We start from the raw sequence: 14,102 nt of genomic DNA, 5'->3' as shown, positions 1-14,102 counted from the left end.
GAAGGAGACCACGGTGGAGCAGGTGGCCCTGCACCGACAGAGGCTGCCGCCTGTGGAAGACCCCTGCCGGAGCAGATTCCGGGCCGGACCTGTAGCCTGTGGAGAGGAGACCACGCAGGAGCAGGTGACCTGGCAGGAGCTGCTGCCCGTAGGGGAGCCAGGTTGGAGCAGTTTTCTCCTGAGGGATGGACCCCGTGGTACGGACCCTTATCTGGAGCAGTTCTGGAAGAGCTGCTGCCTGTGGGAAGCCCACGCCGGATCAGTTCATCAAGGACTGCATCCCGTGGGTGGGACCCCACAGCACAGGGGACGAGAGTGACCGAGAAGGAGCGGCAGAGAAGAAGTGCTGTAGACTGACCATAACCCCCATTCCCCCGTTCCCCTGTGCCGCTCGGGGGGAGGAGGTAGAAGAGGGTGGATGGGGGGAGAAGGTGCTTTTGGTTTCTTTCCTTTGTTTCTCACTTCTCTAGCTTGTTAGTAATGAGCAATAAATCTTACTATCTTCTTATGCTGAGTCTGTTTTGCCCGTTACAATAATTATTGCGTGATTTTCTCGTCCTTATCTCAACCCTTGAGCCCTTTTCACATATTTTCTCCCCATTCCTCTTTGAGGAGGGGGAGTGAGAGAGTGTCTGTGGTGGAACTTGGCTGCCCACTCGAGCAGAACCACAACATCCCCACGCCGAAATCGGAGGGTCTCGCACCCGACAGTGACGCCCGAACAGGGACAACATGGAACCGAGAAGCACGGTGAGGACAAGCACTGATTAGCAGCAAATTGGAGGGCAGAAGATTGCTTAGACCGACCAAAATGGGGTCTGCACATTCCGGAGGGCTACCAGCGTGGATAGACACGGAACTGCACAAATCGCGGACAGATGCAGCGCGGATAGACGTGGAAAAAAAGCCGGCACTATGGATAAGGAAGTAGCCCTCAACTTATTGCAACGCTTTTTATAAAAGCGAGGGGTAGAAGGAGTTAAGCATATTCCAGGGCTTATAGCCTTTGGGGTAGCAAAGGGGTTTTTTTGTAACCCTGAATCATACTTTGATGTGGAAGAATGGAGAGCTTATGGGGACTGCTTGTGGGATTTAGCTATAGATGATGATAAAATGGTTAAAAAATTAATGAAACCGTGGTGGGAAACTATTAATAGTTTAAAAATATACAAGTTAGAACAGCAAGTTGCAGCTGTGGCTACCCAGCAACTAGGAAGTCAGCCCCAAGAATCAGAGGGACTGTTCTCAGTGGGGGGCGATTACTTGCCTATACCACCGCCTGGGAGACTGATAACTGTTAAGCCATGGCACCCGTCACCGGGGCCCCCCAGGGCGTCACCGCCCCCCCCTCCTAAAAGCTCGGATGCAGATCAGGGGGCATGGCCTATGGCGCCACCCCTTCCAACCACGGTCAAAACTGGGATACAAGTCTCAGGAGCAGAAGACGTGGTCTCCGACAGCGAGGAGGAGGTGGTGGGGCGACTCATTTTAAAACCGAAAGAGGATACACCCAGGGAGAGCTGTAAGGCTCCCACTAAACCACTGCCAAAGCCCTCCCCACAGGGGATAGAAAGGGTTAATTGGCAAGCGATTGCCAGAGAGGCGCAGATGCTCAGGACTTTGAATTGCTGAGCCCACTTGCTGATCAGGCTTTCCCAGTAACCTATGGGCAGGGGGCTGTGGGTCTGCAGGGAGCTCACACCCTGCTTGATTGGAAACTACTATCCCAGCTGAGAGCCACAATAAATGAGAGTGGGTTGCATAGTGAGCTGACCAAGCAGCTGTTTAATTATATTTGGGGCAGCAGTATTTTATGCCCCGAGGACATTAAAACTATTGTAAGAATGATTGTGACACAATCTGGCCAGCTGCTATGGCAGGCTCATTGGCAACGCATATGTGATATTAGTGCTCACATGCCCCAACCACCGGGAGGTCCTTTAGAATACGTAACTACCGAGCAATTAATGGGGGTTGGGAGATTTGCATCAGTGGATATGCAGGTACAGTTAGGGCCGGAGATATGCCTAGAGAGCATGAGGACAGCAAGGGCTGCTATAGAGTTAGTGAAAACTGCTCCCCCGACGCCGGTCGTACATGTCCCTAAAGCAGGGAAGAGACGAATCATTTGCATCCTTTGTAGATAAGGTCACTGAAGCTATCAACAAAGGGGATGGATGTACCAGAGTGGATGAAAGCAGCTTTACTTAGACAGTGTGTGATGGAAAATAGTAATGCTGCTACAAAGTCCATACTAGTTACTTTACCGAGTGATGCCACAATAGAAGCTATGTTAGAGAGAATGAGCAGGGTTCCTGTGGGTCCACAAGCTTTTTTAGTTGAAGCAGTCCAAGAATTGGGAAAAGACCTGGTCCAGGCACAGAGCCAAGTCTTTGCAGCATTGGCTCCCCTTAATCCTCCAAGGGAGACTGGCAGAAAGGGATCGCAGGGAGGAAAAGGAATGAAGTGTTTTAGGTGTGGGAAGGAAGGTCATATGAGGCGTGAGTGTAAGGCCAAGGTATGGTGCCAGAACTGCAATTTGGGAACCCACGACACACCAGTCTGTCGAGCCTCAGGAAACGCACAACGGAGCGCGAGGAGCTGCCGTGCGCCGACAACAGTAGCCACTCCCGTGCAATACTCCAACCCCACTCTATGGGCCCACCATGAGACGGCGCCGCCACCCACGATCCCAACACCTGCCCCACCTGCAATGCAGCCCGCCTACAGTCAGATGCCGCCAGAGCACAACAACTACAACCAGCCACAAGGGAGAGCCTCGGACTGGATTTGGAAACTGCAGTAGAAGTGACTTTAATATCAGCGGCCATTAAAAATACCGACAACTTTTAAAGGACCACTGCTTATCAACAGAAGGCCGCAAGGAGCATTGTTGTTTGGACGGTCCTCTAGCGGATTAAAGGGACTCTTTGTGCTACCAGGAGTTATTGACGCGGACTACAATGGAATAGTACAAATCGTGGCCCAAACAAGCTTCCTGCCCATCCACATCCCGAAGGGAAGCAAGATTGCTCAATTAGTCCTTGTACCTGTACTTACAGCAGACCTGCAAACCGCATCGGAACAAGAACGCAGCAGTCAAGGATTTGGATCAACAGGGGGTTTGGTACTATTAATGTTACCTACGATGTCCAGTAGAGTGAAAAGAGACACTAACACCCTCATAGTGAAGAATTTATTGCTAATATCAAATCTAAATCTACCCTCTTTTAGTTTAAAAGCCATTACCCCTTATCTTATCGGTATACTCCCTGATAAAGAGTCCCTCCCCGTCTTTCTTGTAGGTCCTCTTTAATTACTGGAAGGCTGCTGTAAGGTCTCTCCCAGGTCTTCTCTTCTCCAGATTGAACAACTCAAATTTTCTCAGCCTTTCTTCATAGGACAGGTGCTCCAGCCTTCTGATCATCCTTGTGGCCCTCTTCTGGACTTGCTCCAACAAGTCCATGTCTTTCTTATGCTGGGGGCCCCAGAGCTGGATGCAGTACTATGGTGGTTTTACTCGGGTGGGCAGCTGAGCTCCACTTCAGCTGCTCTCTCACTCCCCCTCCTCAAAGGGAAAAGGGGAGAAAATATGATGCAAAGGGCTCAGGGGTTGAGATAAGGACAGAGAGATCACTCAATACTCATTGTAATAGGCAAAATGCACTCACTCCATCATAGAAAGCCACCAGATTGGTCAGGCACAATTTACCCTTGGTGAGGCCATGAAGGCTGTCTTGGATCACCTCTTTCTCTTGCATGTGCCTTGACATTGCTTCCAGGAGGATCTTTTCCATGATCTTCCCAGGAACAGAGGTGAGACTCACTGGTGTGTAGTTTCCTGGATCTTCCTTTCTACCCTTTTTAAAAATGGGAGCAATGTTTCGCTTTTTCCAGTCACTAGGGACTTCCTTCAGGACCCTGGGATGCATGTCATCAGGGCCCATGGACTTGTATGTGTTTAGGTTCATCAGGTGGTCTCGAACCTGCTCTTCTCTTACAGTGGGTGGGACTTTGCTCCCCCAGCCTCCATCTACGGGTTCAGGGAAATGAAAGACTTGGGAAGCCTAACTGCCAGTGAAGATTGAAGCAAAGAAGTTGTTGAGTACCTCAGCCTTCTCCATGTCTGTCGTTACCAGTTCACCCTTCCCATCCACCAGAGGGGGTGCACTCTCCTTGGCCTTTCTTTTCTGAGCAATTTACCTATAGAATCCCTCCCTGTTATTCTTTGCTTCCTTTGCTAAGGTCAGTTCCATCCGTGCCTTGGCTTTCCTGATCCTATCCCTGCACATACGGACAGCATCCTTTTACTCTTCCCAGGCCACGTGTCCCTGCTTCCACTGCCTTTGCATTTCCTTCTTGCACCTCAGTTTGACCAGCAGGTACTTGCTCAGCCATCCCTGTTGTCTGTCCTCCCTGTCCGCTTTTTTATGCAGAGGGGTGGAGATGGAGATGGATGTGCTCTAAGGAAAACATCCTTAAAGAACTACCAGCTCTGTTCAGCTCTTTTGTCCCTAAGGACAGTGTTTCAGGGGATATGGTTTAGTGGGGACTGTTAGTGTTAGGTCAGAGGTTGGACTCGATGATCTTGAGGTCTCTTTCAACCTAGAAATTCTGTGATTCTGTGATTCTGTGATCTCATCCACTGGGTCTTTAAATAGCTTGAATTTTGCTCTTCAGAAGTTCAGGGTCCCGACTTTGCTCTTTGCCAGGCCCGTATTCCTTGAGATCACAAATTAACAGTTCTCCTCTGGTTGGTTTGTCTAATACCTTGATCAGGAAGTTATCTAGAACACACTCTAGGTATCTCCTGGATTTCTTACAGCCTGCTGTGTAGTTTTCCCAGCAGACATCTGGGTGGTTGAAGTCCCTCATCAGGATGACAGCGTGAGAGCATGCTTCTTGTGGCTGAAGCAAGAATGCCTCATACACAGTTTCCCCTTGATCTGGTGGCCTGTAGTAGACCCCAACCACAAGCTGTCCCTTCTTGGTGTGGTCCTTAACTTTCACCCACAAGCTTTCAACATGTCCGTGGCCATTTCTCAGAGGCATCTCTTCACAATCAATCCCTTCCCTAATGTAGAGGGCAACACCCCCTCCCCTCCTTCCCTGTCTCTCTCTTCTGATATTCACAGAATCACAGAATTTTCTAGGTTGGAAAAGACCTCAAGGTCATCGAGTCCAACCTCCAAGCTAACGCTAACAGCCCTCCACTAAACCATATCCCTAAGCTCTACATCTAAACGTCTTTTGAAGGCTTCCAGGGATGGTGACTCCACCACTTCCCTGGGCAGCCTGTTCCAATGCCTCACAACCCTTTCAGTGAAGAAGTTCTTCCTAACATCTAACCTAAAACTCCCCTGGCTCAACTTAAGCCCATTCCCCCTCGTCCTGTCACCAGGCACGTGGGAGAACAGGCCAACCCCCACCTCGCTACAGCCTCCCTTGAGGTACCTAAAAAGAGCGATAAGGTCGCCCCTGAGCCTCCTCTTCTCCAGGCTGAACAAGCCCAGCTCCCTCAGCCGCTCCTCGTAGGACTTGTTCTCCAGGCCCCTCACCAGCTTCGTCGCCCTTCTCTGCACCCGCTCAAGCACCTCGATGTCCTTCTTGTAGCGAGGGGCCCAAAACTGAACACAGTACTCGAGGTGCGGCCTCACCAGAGCTGAGTACAGGGGGACGATCACCTCCCTAGCCCTGCTGGTCACACTGTTTCTGATACAAGCCAGGATGCCGTTGGCCTTCTTGGCCACCTGAGCACACTGCTGGCTCATATTCAGCCGACTATCCACCATCACTCCCAGGTCCTTCTCTGCCTGGCAGCTCTCCAACCATTCCTCTCCCAGCCTGTAGCTCTGCTTGGGGTTATTGCGCCCCAGGTGCAGGACCCGGCACTTGGCCTTGTTAAACTTCATGCAGTTGACCTCAGCCCATCGGTCCAGCCTATCCAGATCCTCCTGCAGAGCTTTCCTACCCTCAAGCAGATCGACACACGCACCTAACTTGGTGTCATCTGCGAACTTACTGAGGGTGCACTCGATGCCCTCGTCCAGATCATCGATGAAGATATTAAAGAGGACCGGCCCCAGCACCGAGCCCTGGGGGACGCCACTAGTGACTGGCCTCCAACTGGACTTGGCTCCATTCACCACGACTCTTTGGGCCCGGCTATCCAGCCAGTTTCTAACCCAACGAAGCGTGCGCCAGTCCAAGCCAAGAGCAGCCAGTTTCTTGAGGAGAATGCTGTGGGAGACGGTGTCAAAAGCCTTGCTGAAGTCAAGGTAGACCACATCCACAGCCTTTCCCTCATCCACCCAGCGCGTCACTTTGTCATAGAAGGAGATCAGGTTCGTCAAGCAGGACCTGCCTTTCATAAACCCATGCTGACTGGGCCTGATCGCCTGCTTCCCCTTCAAGTGCTGCATGATGACTCTCAGGAGGATCTGCTCCATGAGCTTCCCTGGCACTGAGGTCAAACTCACAGGCCTGTAGTTTCCCGGGTCTGCCCTCCGGCCCTTCTTGTAGATGGGCGTCGCGTTTGCTAGCCGCCAGTCGATTGGGACCTCCCCCGATAGCCAGGTCTGTTGATAAATGATGGATAGTGGCTTGGCCAGCTCCTCTGCCAGTTCCCTCAGTACCCTTGGGTGGATCCCATCCGGCCCCATCGACTTGTGCACATCTAAGTGCCGTAGCAGGTCACCAACCAGTTCTTCATGGATAATGAGGGCCACATCCTGCTCCCCATCCCCTTCCACCAGTTCAGGGTACTGAGTATCCAGAGAACAACCGGTATTGCCGCTAAAGACTGAGGCAAAGAAGGCATTGAGCACCTCCGCCTTTTCCTCATCTCTTGTAACTAAGTTTCTCCCCGCATCCAGTAAAGGATGGAGATTCTCCTTAGTCCTCCTTTTTGTGTTGATGTATTTATAGAAACGTTTTTTGTTATCTTTAACGGCAGTAGCCAGATTGAGCTCCAGATGAGCTTTGGCCTTCCTAATTTTGTCCCTGCACAGCCTCGCTACTTCTTTAAAGTCCTCCTTAGTGGCCTGCCCACTTTTCCAAAGCTTATAAACCCTCTTTTTCCTCCTAAGATCAAGACACAATTCTCTGTTGAGCCAGGCCGGTCTTCTTCCCCGCCAGCTCGTCTTTGGGCACCATAGTTTTTTTTTGGGCTTCCATTTGGGCCATTTGCCGAGGCGATCGGCTCCGGGGCAGACGCGTTCTGCAGCGGAGCGGGGGATCGGGCCAGGCAGGGCTAATTTTGTCCGGCATCGAGCCTACTAGAGGGAGCCGCCAGGACCCGGCAGCCCTCGTGAGGGAGGCTGACGAGGCGAAGGCGGAGCCAGCAGCGTCAGCGGCGGGCTATTTAAATCGGGACCCACCGCCATTTCAGTGCCATTTGCCGAGGCGATCGGCTCCGGGGCAGACGCGTTCTGCAGCGGAGCGGGGGATCGGGCCAGGCAGGGCTAATTTTGTCCGGCATCGAGCCTACTAGAGGGAGCCGCCAGGACCCGGCAGCCCTCGTGAGGGAGGCTGACGAGGCGAAGGCGGAGCCAGCAGCGTCAGCGGCGGGCTATTTAAATCGGGACCCACCGCCATTTCACTGCCATTTGCCGAGGCGATCGGCTCCGGGGCAGACGCGTTCTGCAGCGGAGCGGGGGATCGGGCCAGGCAGGGCTAATTTTGTCCGGCATCGAGCCTACTAGAGGGAGCCGCCAGGACCCGGCAGCCCTCGTGAGGGAGGCTGACGAGGCGAAGGCGGAGCCAGCAGCGTCAGCGGCGGGCTATTTAAATCGGGACCCACCGCCATTTCAGTGCCATTTGCCGAGGCGATCGGCTCCGGGGCAGACGCGTTCTGCAGCGGAGCGGGGGATCGGGCCAGGCAGGGCTAATTTTGTCCGGCATCGAGCCTACTAGAGGGAGCCGCCAGGACCCGGCAGCCCTCGTGAGGGCGGCTGACGAGGCGAAGGCGGAGCCAGCAGCGCCCCCTCCCCAGCCCTTCAAAAGCTGCCCCTAGGGAGCGCGAGCGACCAGGAGCGCGGCGACCAGGGCGGGCAAACAGGGCATGGCGCGTCAGAGGGAGTGGCGCGGCAGTTAGCGCGGCAGTTCGCGCAGGCAGGGCGTGCAGGAAGGGCAGAGCGCTCCCCCTACACACAAACAACACCTCGTTAACAACAGCCGTAACTAGGCGATAATGGTCGCCACCAGGCACGGCGCGCTCTCCAGAAAGTCGGTACACACGCAGACCGACTACCCGTTAAAAAATGCCGCAGTTCAGGTCACCGGATGCAAGGAGTGTCTGAGCCTGTTGCTGCCATCGGCGGGAGGCAGAGAAACTGCGTGCGTGAGGTGCGAGCAGGTGGATGACCTGGTCCGCATGGTGGCGGAGCTCAAGGAGGAGGTGGAGAGGTTGAGGGCCATCAGGGAGTGTGAGCGGGAGATAGACTTCTGGAGTAACTCCCTGCAGGGCCTCAAGGGGAGGTGCCGAGGTGAGACTCCCCAAATGGGGGCGGACCCCCTGCCCTGTCCCCGTCGGGCAGAGGGAGGGGATCTGGGAGCTGAGGAGGAATGGAAACAGGTCCCTGCTCGACATCGCAGGCGATGCTCTCCCCTTCCGGCCCCACCTTCCCAGGTGCCCTTACACAACAGGTTTGAGGCCCTAGAGATTGAGAGGCCGGTGTGTGAGGAAGAGGTAGCAAATGTTCCCAGGAGGATGCCTGGAGCGAGGAGGTCGACTCCGCGCCTCAGGACTGCCTCCACCAAAAAAGACAGGAGGGTTATTGTTGTTGGTGACTCGATTCTTAGGGGAACAGAGGGCCCTATTTGTCGGCCGGACCCTACCCGTAGGGAAGTCTGCTGTCTCCCTGGGGCCAGGGTCAGGGACGTTGCCAGGAAGCTTCCTAACCTGGTACGCCCCTCTGACTATTACCCCCTTTTGATAGTCCAGGCGGGCAGTGATAACATCGAAGAGAGAAGCCTCAAGGCTATCAAAAGGGACTTTAGGGGGCTGGGTCGGTTAGTGGATGGAGCGGGAGTGCAGGTGGTGTTTTCGTCCATCCCTATGGTGGCAGGGAGGAGTTCAGAGAGGACACGGAAAGCCCACCTGTTAAACACGTGGCTCCGGGGCTGGTGCCAACGCAGAAATCTTGGGTTTTTTGATCATGGGGCACTTTACTCAGCACCTGGCCTGATGGCCGCAGACGGGTCCCTATCTTTTAGGGGAAAAAGGATCCTGGGCCAGGAACTGGCAGGGCTCATTGAGAGGGCTTTAAACTAGGTAGGAAGGGGGATGGGGCTGAGGCTAGGATTGTTGGGGCTGTGCCAGGGGGAACAATGGCAAGGCCGGAGGATAAGGCAATGGCCCAGCTGAAGTGCATCTACACCAATGCACGCAGCATGGGTAACAAACAGGAGGAGCTGGAAGCCATCGTGCGGCAGGCAGGCTACGACTTGGTTGCCATCACGGAGACGTGGTGGGACCAGTCTCATGACTGGAGTGCTGCAATGCCTGGCTATAAGCTCTATAGAAGGGACAGGCAGCATAGAAGGGGTGGTGGTGTGGCTCTCTATATTAGAGAGTCTTTCGAGGCTGTAGAACTCGAGGTTGGGAATGACAAGGTCGAGTCCCTTTGGGTTAGGATCGGCAGGGACAACAAGGCTAGTGTCCTGGTCGGGGTCTGCTATAGACCGCCGAACCAGGATGATGAGACGGATGAGGAATTCTACAGGCAGCTGACAGAGGTTGCAAAATCATCAGCTCTTGTACTCGTGGGGGACTTCAACTTCCCTGACATATCCTGGAAGCACAACACAGCCCTGAGAAAGCAGTCTAGGAGGTTTCTGGAGAGCGTGGAAGATAGCTTCCTGACGCAGCTGGTTAGTGAGCCTACCAGGGGAGGTGCCCTGCTAGACCTTCTCTTCACAAACAGAGAAGGACTGGTGGAGGACGTGATCGTCGGGAGCTGTCTAGGGCAGAGTGACCACGCAATGGTGGAGTTCACTATTCTTGGCGAGGCCAGGAAGGGGACCAGTAAAACCGCTGTATTGGACTTTCGGAGGGCTGACTTTGAGCTGCTCAGGACATTGGTTGGTGGAGTCCCTTGGGAGGCAGTTCTGAAGGGCAGAGGGGTCCAGGAAGGCTGGGCGCTCTTCAAGAGGGAAGTCTTAATGGCGCAGGAACGGTCTGTTCCCACGTGCCCAAAGACGAGCTGGCGGGGAAGAAGACCGGCCTGGCTCAACAGAGAATTGTGTCTTGATCTTAGGAGGAAAAAGAGGGTTTATAAGCTTTGGAAAAGTGGGCAGGCCACTAAGGAGGACTTTAAAGAAGTAGCGAGGCTGTGCAGGGACAAAATTAGGAAGGCCAAAGCTCATCTGGAGCTCAATCTGGCTACTGCCGTTAAAGATAACAAAAAACGTTTCTATAAATACATCAACACAAAAAGGAGGACTAAGGAGAATCTCCATCCTTTACTGGATGCGGGGAGAAACTTAGTTACAAGAGATGAGGAAAAGGCGGAGGTGCTCAATGCCTTCTTTGCCTCAGTCTTTAGCGGCAATACCGGTTGTTCTCTGGATACCCAGTACCCTGAGCTGGTGGAAGGGGATGGGGAGCAGGATGTGGCCCTCATTATCCATGAAGAACTGGTTGGTGACCTACTACGGCACTTAGATGTGCACAAGTCGATGGGGCCAGATGGGATCCACCCAAGGGTACTGAGGGAACTGGCAGAGGAGCTGGCCAAGCCGCTGTCCATCATTTATCAACAGTCCTGGCTATCGGGGGAGGTCCCAATCGACTGGCGGCTAGCAAACGTGACGCCCATCTACAAGAAGGGCCGGAGGGCAGACCCAGGAAACTACAGGCCTGTCAGTTTGACCTCAGTGCCAGGAAAGCTCATGGAGCAGATCCTCCTGAGAGTCATCATGCAGCACTTGAAGGGGAAGCAGGCGATCAGGCCCAGTCAGCATGGCTTTATGAAAGGCAGGTCATGCCTGACGAACCTGATCTCCTTCTATGACAGAGTGACGCGCTGGGTGGATGAGGGAAAGGCTGTGGATGTGGTCTACCTTGACTTCAGCAAGGCTTTTGACACCGTCTCCCACAGCATTCTCCTCAAGAAACTGGCTGCTCTTGGCTTGGACTGGCGCACGCTTCGTTGGGTTAGAAACTGGCTGGATAGCCAGGCCCAAAGAGTCGTGGTGAATGGAGCCAAATCCAGTTGGAGGCCAGTCACTAGTGGCGTCCCCCAGGGCTCGGTGCTGGGGCCGGTCCTCTTTAATATCTTCATCGATGATCTGGACGAGGGCATCGAGTGCACCCTCAGTAAGTTCGCAGATGACACCAAGTTAGGTGCGTGTGTCGATCTGCTTGAGGGTAGGAAAGCTCTGCAGGAGGATCTGGATAGGCTGGACCGATGGGCTGAGGTCAACTGCATGAAGTTTAACAAGGCCAAGTGCCGGGTCCTGCACCTGGGGCGCAATAACCCCAAGCAGAGCTACAGGCTGGGAGAGGAATGGTTGGAAAGCTGCCAGGCAGAGAAGGACCTGGGAGTGATGGTGGACAGTCGGCTGAATATGAGCCAGCAGTGTGCTCAGGTGGCCAAGAAGGCCAACGGCATCCTGGCTTGTATTAGGAACAGCGTGACCAGCAGGGCTAGGGAGGTGATCGTCCCCCTGTACTCAGCTCTGGTGAGGCCGCACCTCGAGTACTGTGTTCAGTTTTGGGCCCCTCGCTACAAGAAGGACATCGAGGTGCTTGAGCGGGTGCAGAGAAGGGCGACGAAGCTGGTGAGGGGCCTGGAGAACAAGTCCTACGAGGAGCGGCTGAGGGAGCTGGGCTTGTTCAGCCTGGAGAAGAGGAGGCTCAGGGGCGACCTTATCGCTCTTTTTAGGTACCTCAAGGGAGGCTGTAGCGAGGTGGGGGTTGGCCTGTTCTCCCACGTGCCTGGTGACAGGACGAGGGGGAATGGGCTTAAGTTGAGCCAGGGGAGTTTTAGGTTAGATGTTAGGAAGAACTTCTTTACAGAAAGGGTTGTGAGGCACTGGAACAGGCTGCCCAGGGAAGTGGTGGAGTCACCATCCCTGGAAGTCTTCAAAAGACGCTTAGATGTAGAGCTTAGGGATATGGTTTAGTGGAGGGCTGTTAGCGTTAGGTTGGAGGTTGGACTCGATGACCTTGAGGTCTCTTCCAACCTAGAAAATTCTGTGATTCTGTGATTCTGTGATTCCATACCTTATGATGTCACACTCAGCAATAAAAGCTGGGAAAGGGGCGGGCTCTTGTTATGAAAATATCTGTCCTCCCAAGTAACCACTACAGGTATGCATTGGGTTTACATAACAAGGTTTGCATAGCAGGGGGGTGCATGGCTGGACTGAGAGGAGTTCAGAAGCTGTCCCATGTTAGGTAAGGGCCAGTTTCAGCCAGCTCTAAAATGGACATGCTGCTGACCAGAGTCAAACCAATAAGCAAAGGCTGTTTGTGCCTCTGTGAGAGCATATTTAAGAAAGGGAAAAAAAAACTGCTGCACAACAGCAGCTGGGAGAGTGAGAAATGAAAAACAGCCTTGCAGACACCAAGGTCAGTGAAGGAGGGGGAGGAGGTGCTCCAGGCGCCAGAGCAGAAGTTCCCCTGCAGAAGTTTCCACGCTGCAGCCTGTGAGAGGCCCACGGTGGAGCAAGTGGATCTGGCCTGAAGGAGGCTGCAGCCTGTGAATAGCCTCTGTGGGAGCAGAGTCCGGGCTGGAGCTTCAGGCCATGGAGAGGAGCCCATGCAGGAGCAGGTGATCTGGTGGGAGCTGCTGCCCATGGGGGATCCATGTTGGAGCAGTTTGCTCCTGATGGATGGACCCCGTGGCACGGACCCATACTGGAGTAGTTCTTGAAGAGCTGCTGCCTATGGGAAGCCCACATAGGATCAGTTCAGGAAGGACTTTATCCTGTGGGAGGAATCCCACGTTGGAGCAGGAGAAGAGAGTGACTGCAAAGGAGGGGCAGAGACTAAGTGGTATGGACTGACCACAACCCACATTCCCCATTCCCCTGTGCCACTCGGAGGGAGGACATAGAAGAGGGTGGATGGGGAGGGAAGGTGTTTTTAGTTTGCTTTTAGTTTCTCACTGCTCTATTCTGCTAGTGATATGCAATAAATTATATGAATCTCCCTACATTGAGTTTGGTTTGCCCATTGGAATAATTGGCGAGTGATCTCTCTGTCATAATCTCACCCCTTGATCCCTTTCCATAGTATTTCCTCCCCCGTTTCTCCCCCTTTTTTACTTCATTTAAAAATGTGGTAATTGCTCTCTGTTTTCTAATACCAGTTGCACAATGAATGCTTTCAAGACAAAATTTTTTTCTTTAAAACACTACAGATAATGAGGAAAGGATTTCAACATCATAGAGTTAAAGTTAATTTTCTTCCTAGTAGCCAGTATGGTACTGTAGTTTTCAATTTAGGATGAAACTAATGCTGATATCACAATGGTGTTTTAGTTGTTGCTGACACAAATTTAATTAAAGGGAAAAGGAAGAGGAGAAAAAAAGCAAAGGCGGAGCAGAAGCACAGAGAAGAAAAAAAAAAAAAAGAAATTAGTCTCTACTTCCCATCAACGAGCAATGTTCAGCCATGTCCCAGGAAGCAGGGCCTCAATATGCATAGCAGTAGTTTGGGAGGACAGATGTCTTCATAACGAGAGCCCCCCCCCTCCATCCCCTTTCCCACCTTTTATTGCTGAGTGTGACATCATATGATATGGAATATCCCTTTGGCTGGTTTAGGTCAGCTGCCCTGGTGATGTCCCCTTCCCACGTTTTGCCTACTGGTTTGGGGGTGGGGGGGACAGTCTTGTTGTTGTGCCAGCCCCGCTCAGCAATAGACAAAACACTGGTGTGATATCAGGGCTGTTCTAGCTACAAATGCAGAGCACAACACTATATAAGCCACTGCAGAGAAAGTTAACTCCATCCCAGCCAGACCCAGTACAGTTATCACCGCTATTTTCATCCTAATTCCAAAACACAGAGCCATACCAGCCACTAGGAAGAAAATTAACTCTATCCCAGCCGAAACCAGGACAATATCCTCCTCTAATTCTATACTATTT

The 14,102-nt window shown here is 53.0% G+C and overlaps 1 protein-coding gene and 2 long non-coding RNA genes across 6 annotated transcripts in view; 2 read left to right on the top strand and 1 right to left on the bottom strand.

Annotated features, from left to right (window-relative positions):
* Positions 1-14,102, top strand: part of LOC311426402 — a 579,678-nt gene that overhangs the window by 91,488 nt on the left and 474,088 nt on the right. The gene's annotated exons all lie outside the window — the stretch shown is intronic.
* Positions 1-14,102, bottom strand: part of LOC311426323 (secretory carrier-associated membrane protein 1-like) — a 145,490-nt gene that overhangs the window by 110,520 nt on the left and 20,868 nt on the right. The window lies entirely within an intron of this gene.
* On the top strand, positions 2,330-12,533 carry LOC311426433. Its single transcript, XR_014686750.1, has 2 exons — positions 2,330-4,220; positions 12,305-12,533. It is a non-coding gene; the product is annotated as an uncharacterized lncRNA (long non-coding RNA).

The sequence above is a fragment of the Aythya ferina genome (genome assembly GCF_964211825.1).
Source record: "Aythya ferina genome assembly, chromosome: W".
Lineage (NCBI taxonomy): Eukaryota > Metazoa > Chordata > Aves > Anseriformes > Anatidae > Aythya > Aythya ferina.
Note: the sequence above shows the minus strand (reverse complement) of the source record. Positions and strands in the feature narration are given on the sequence as shown.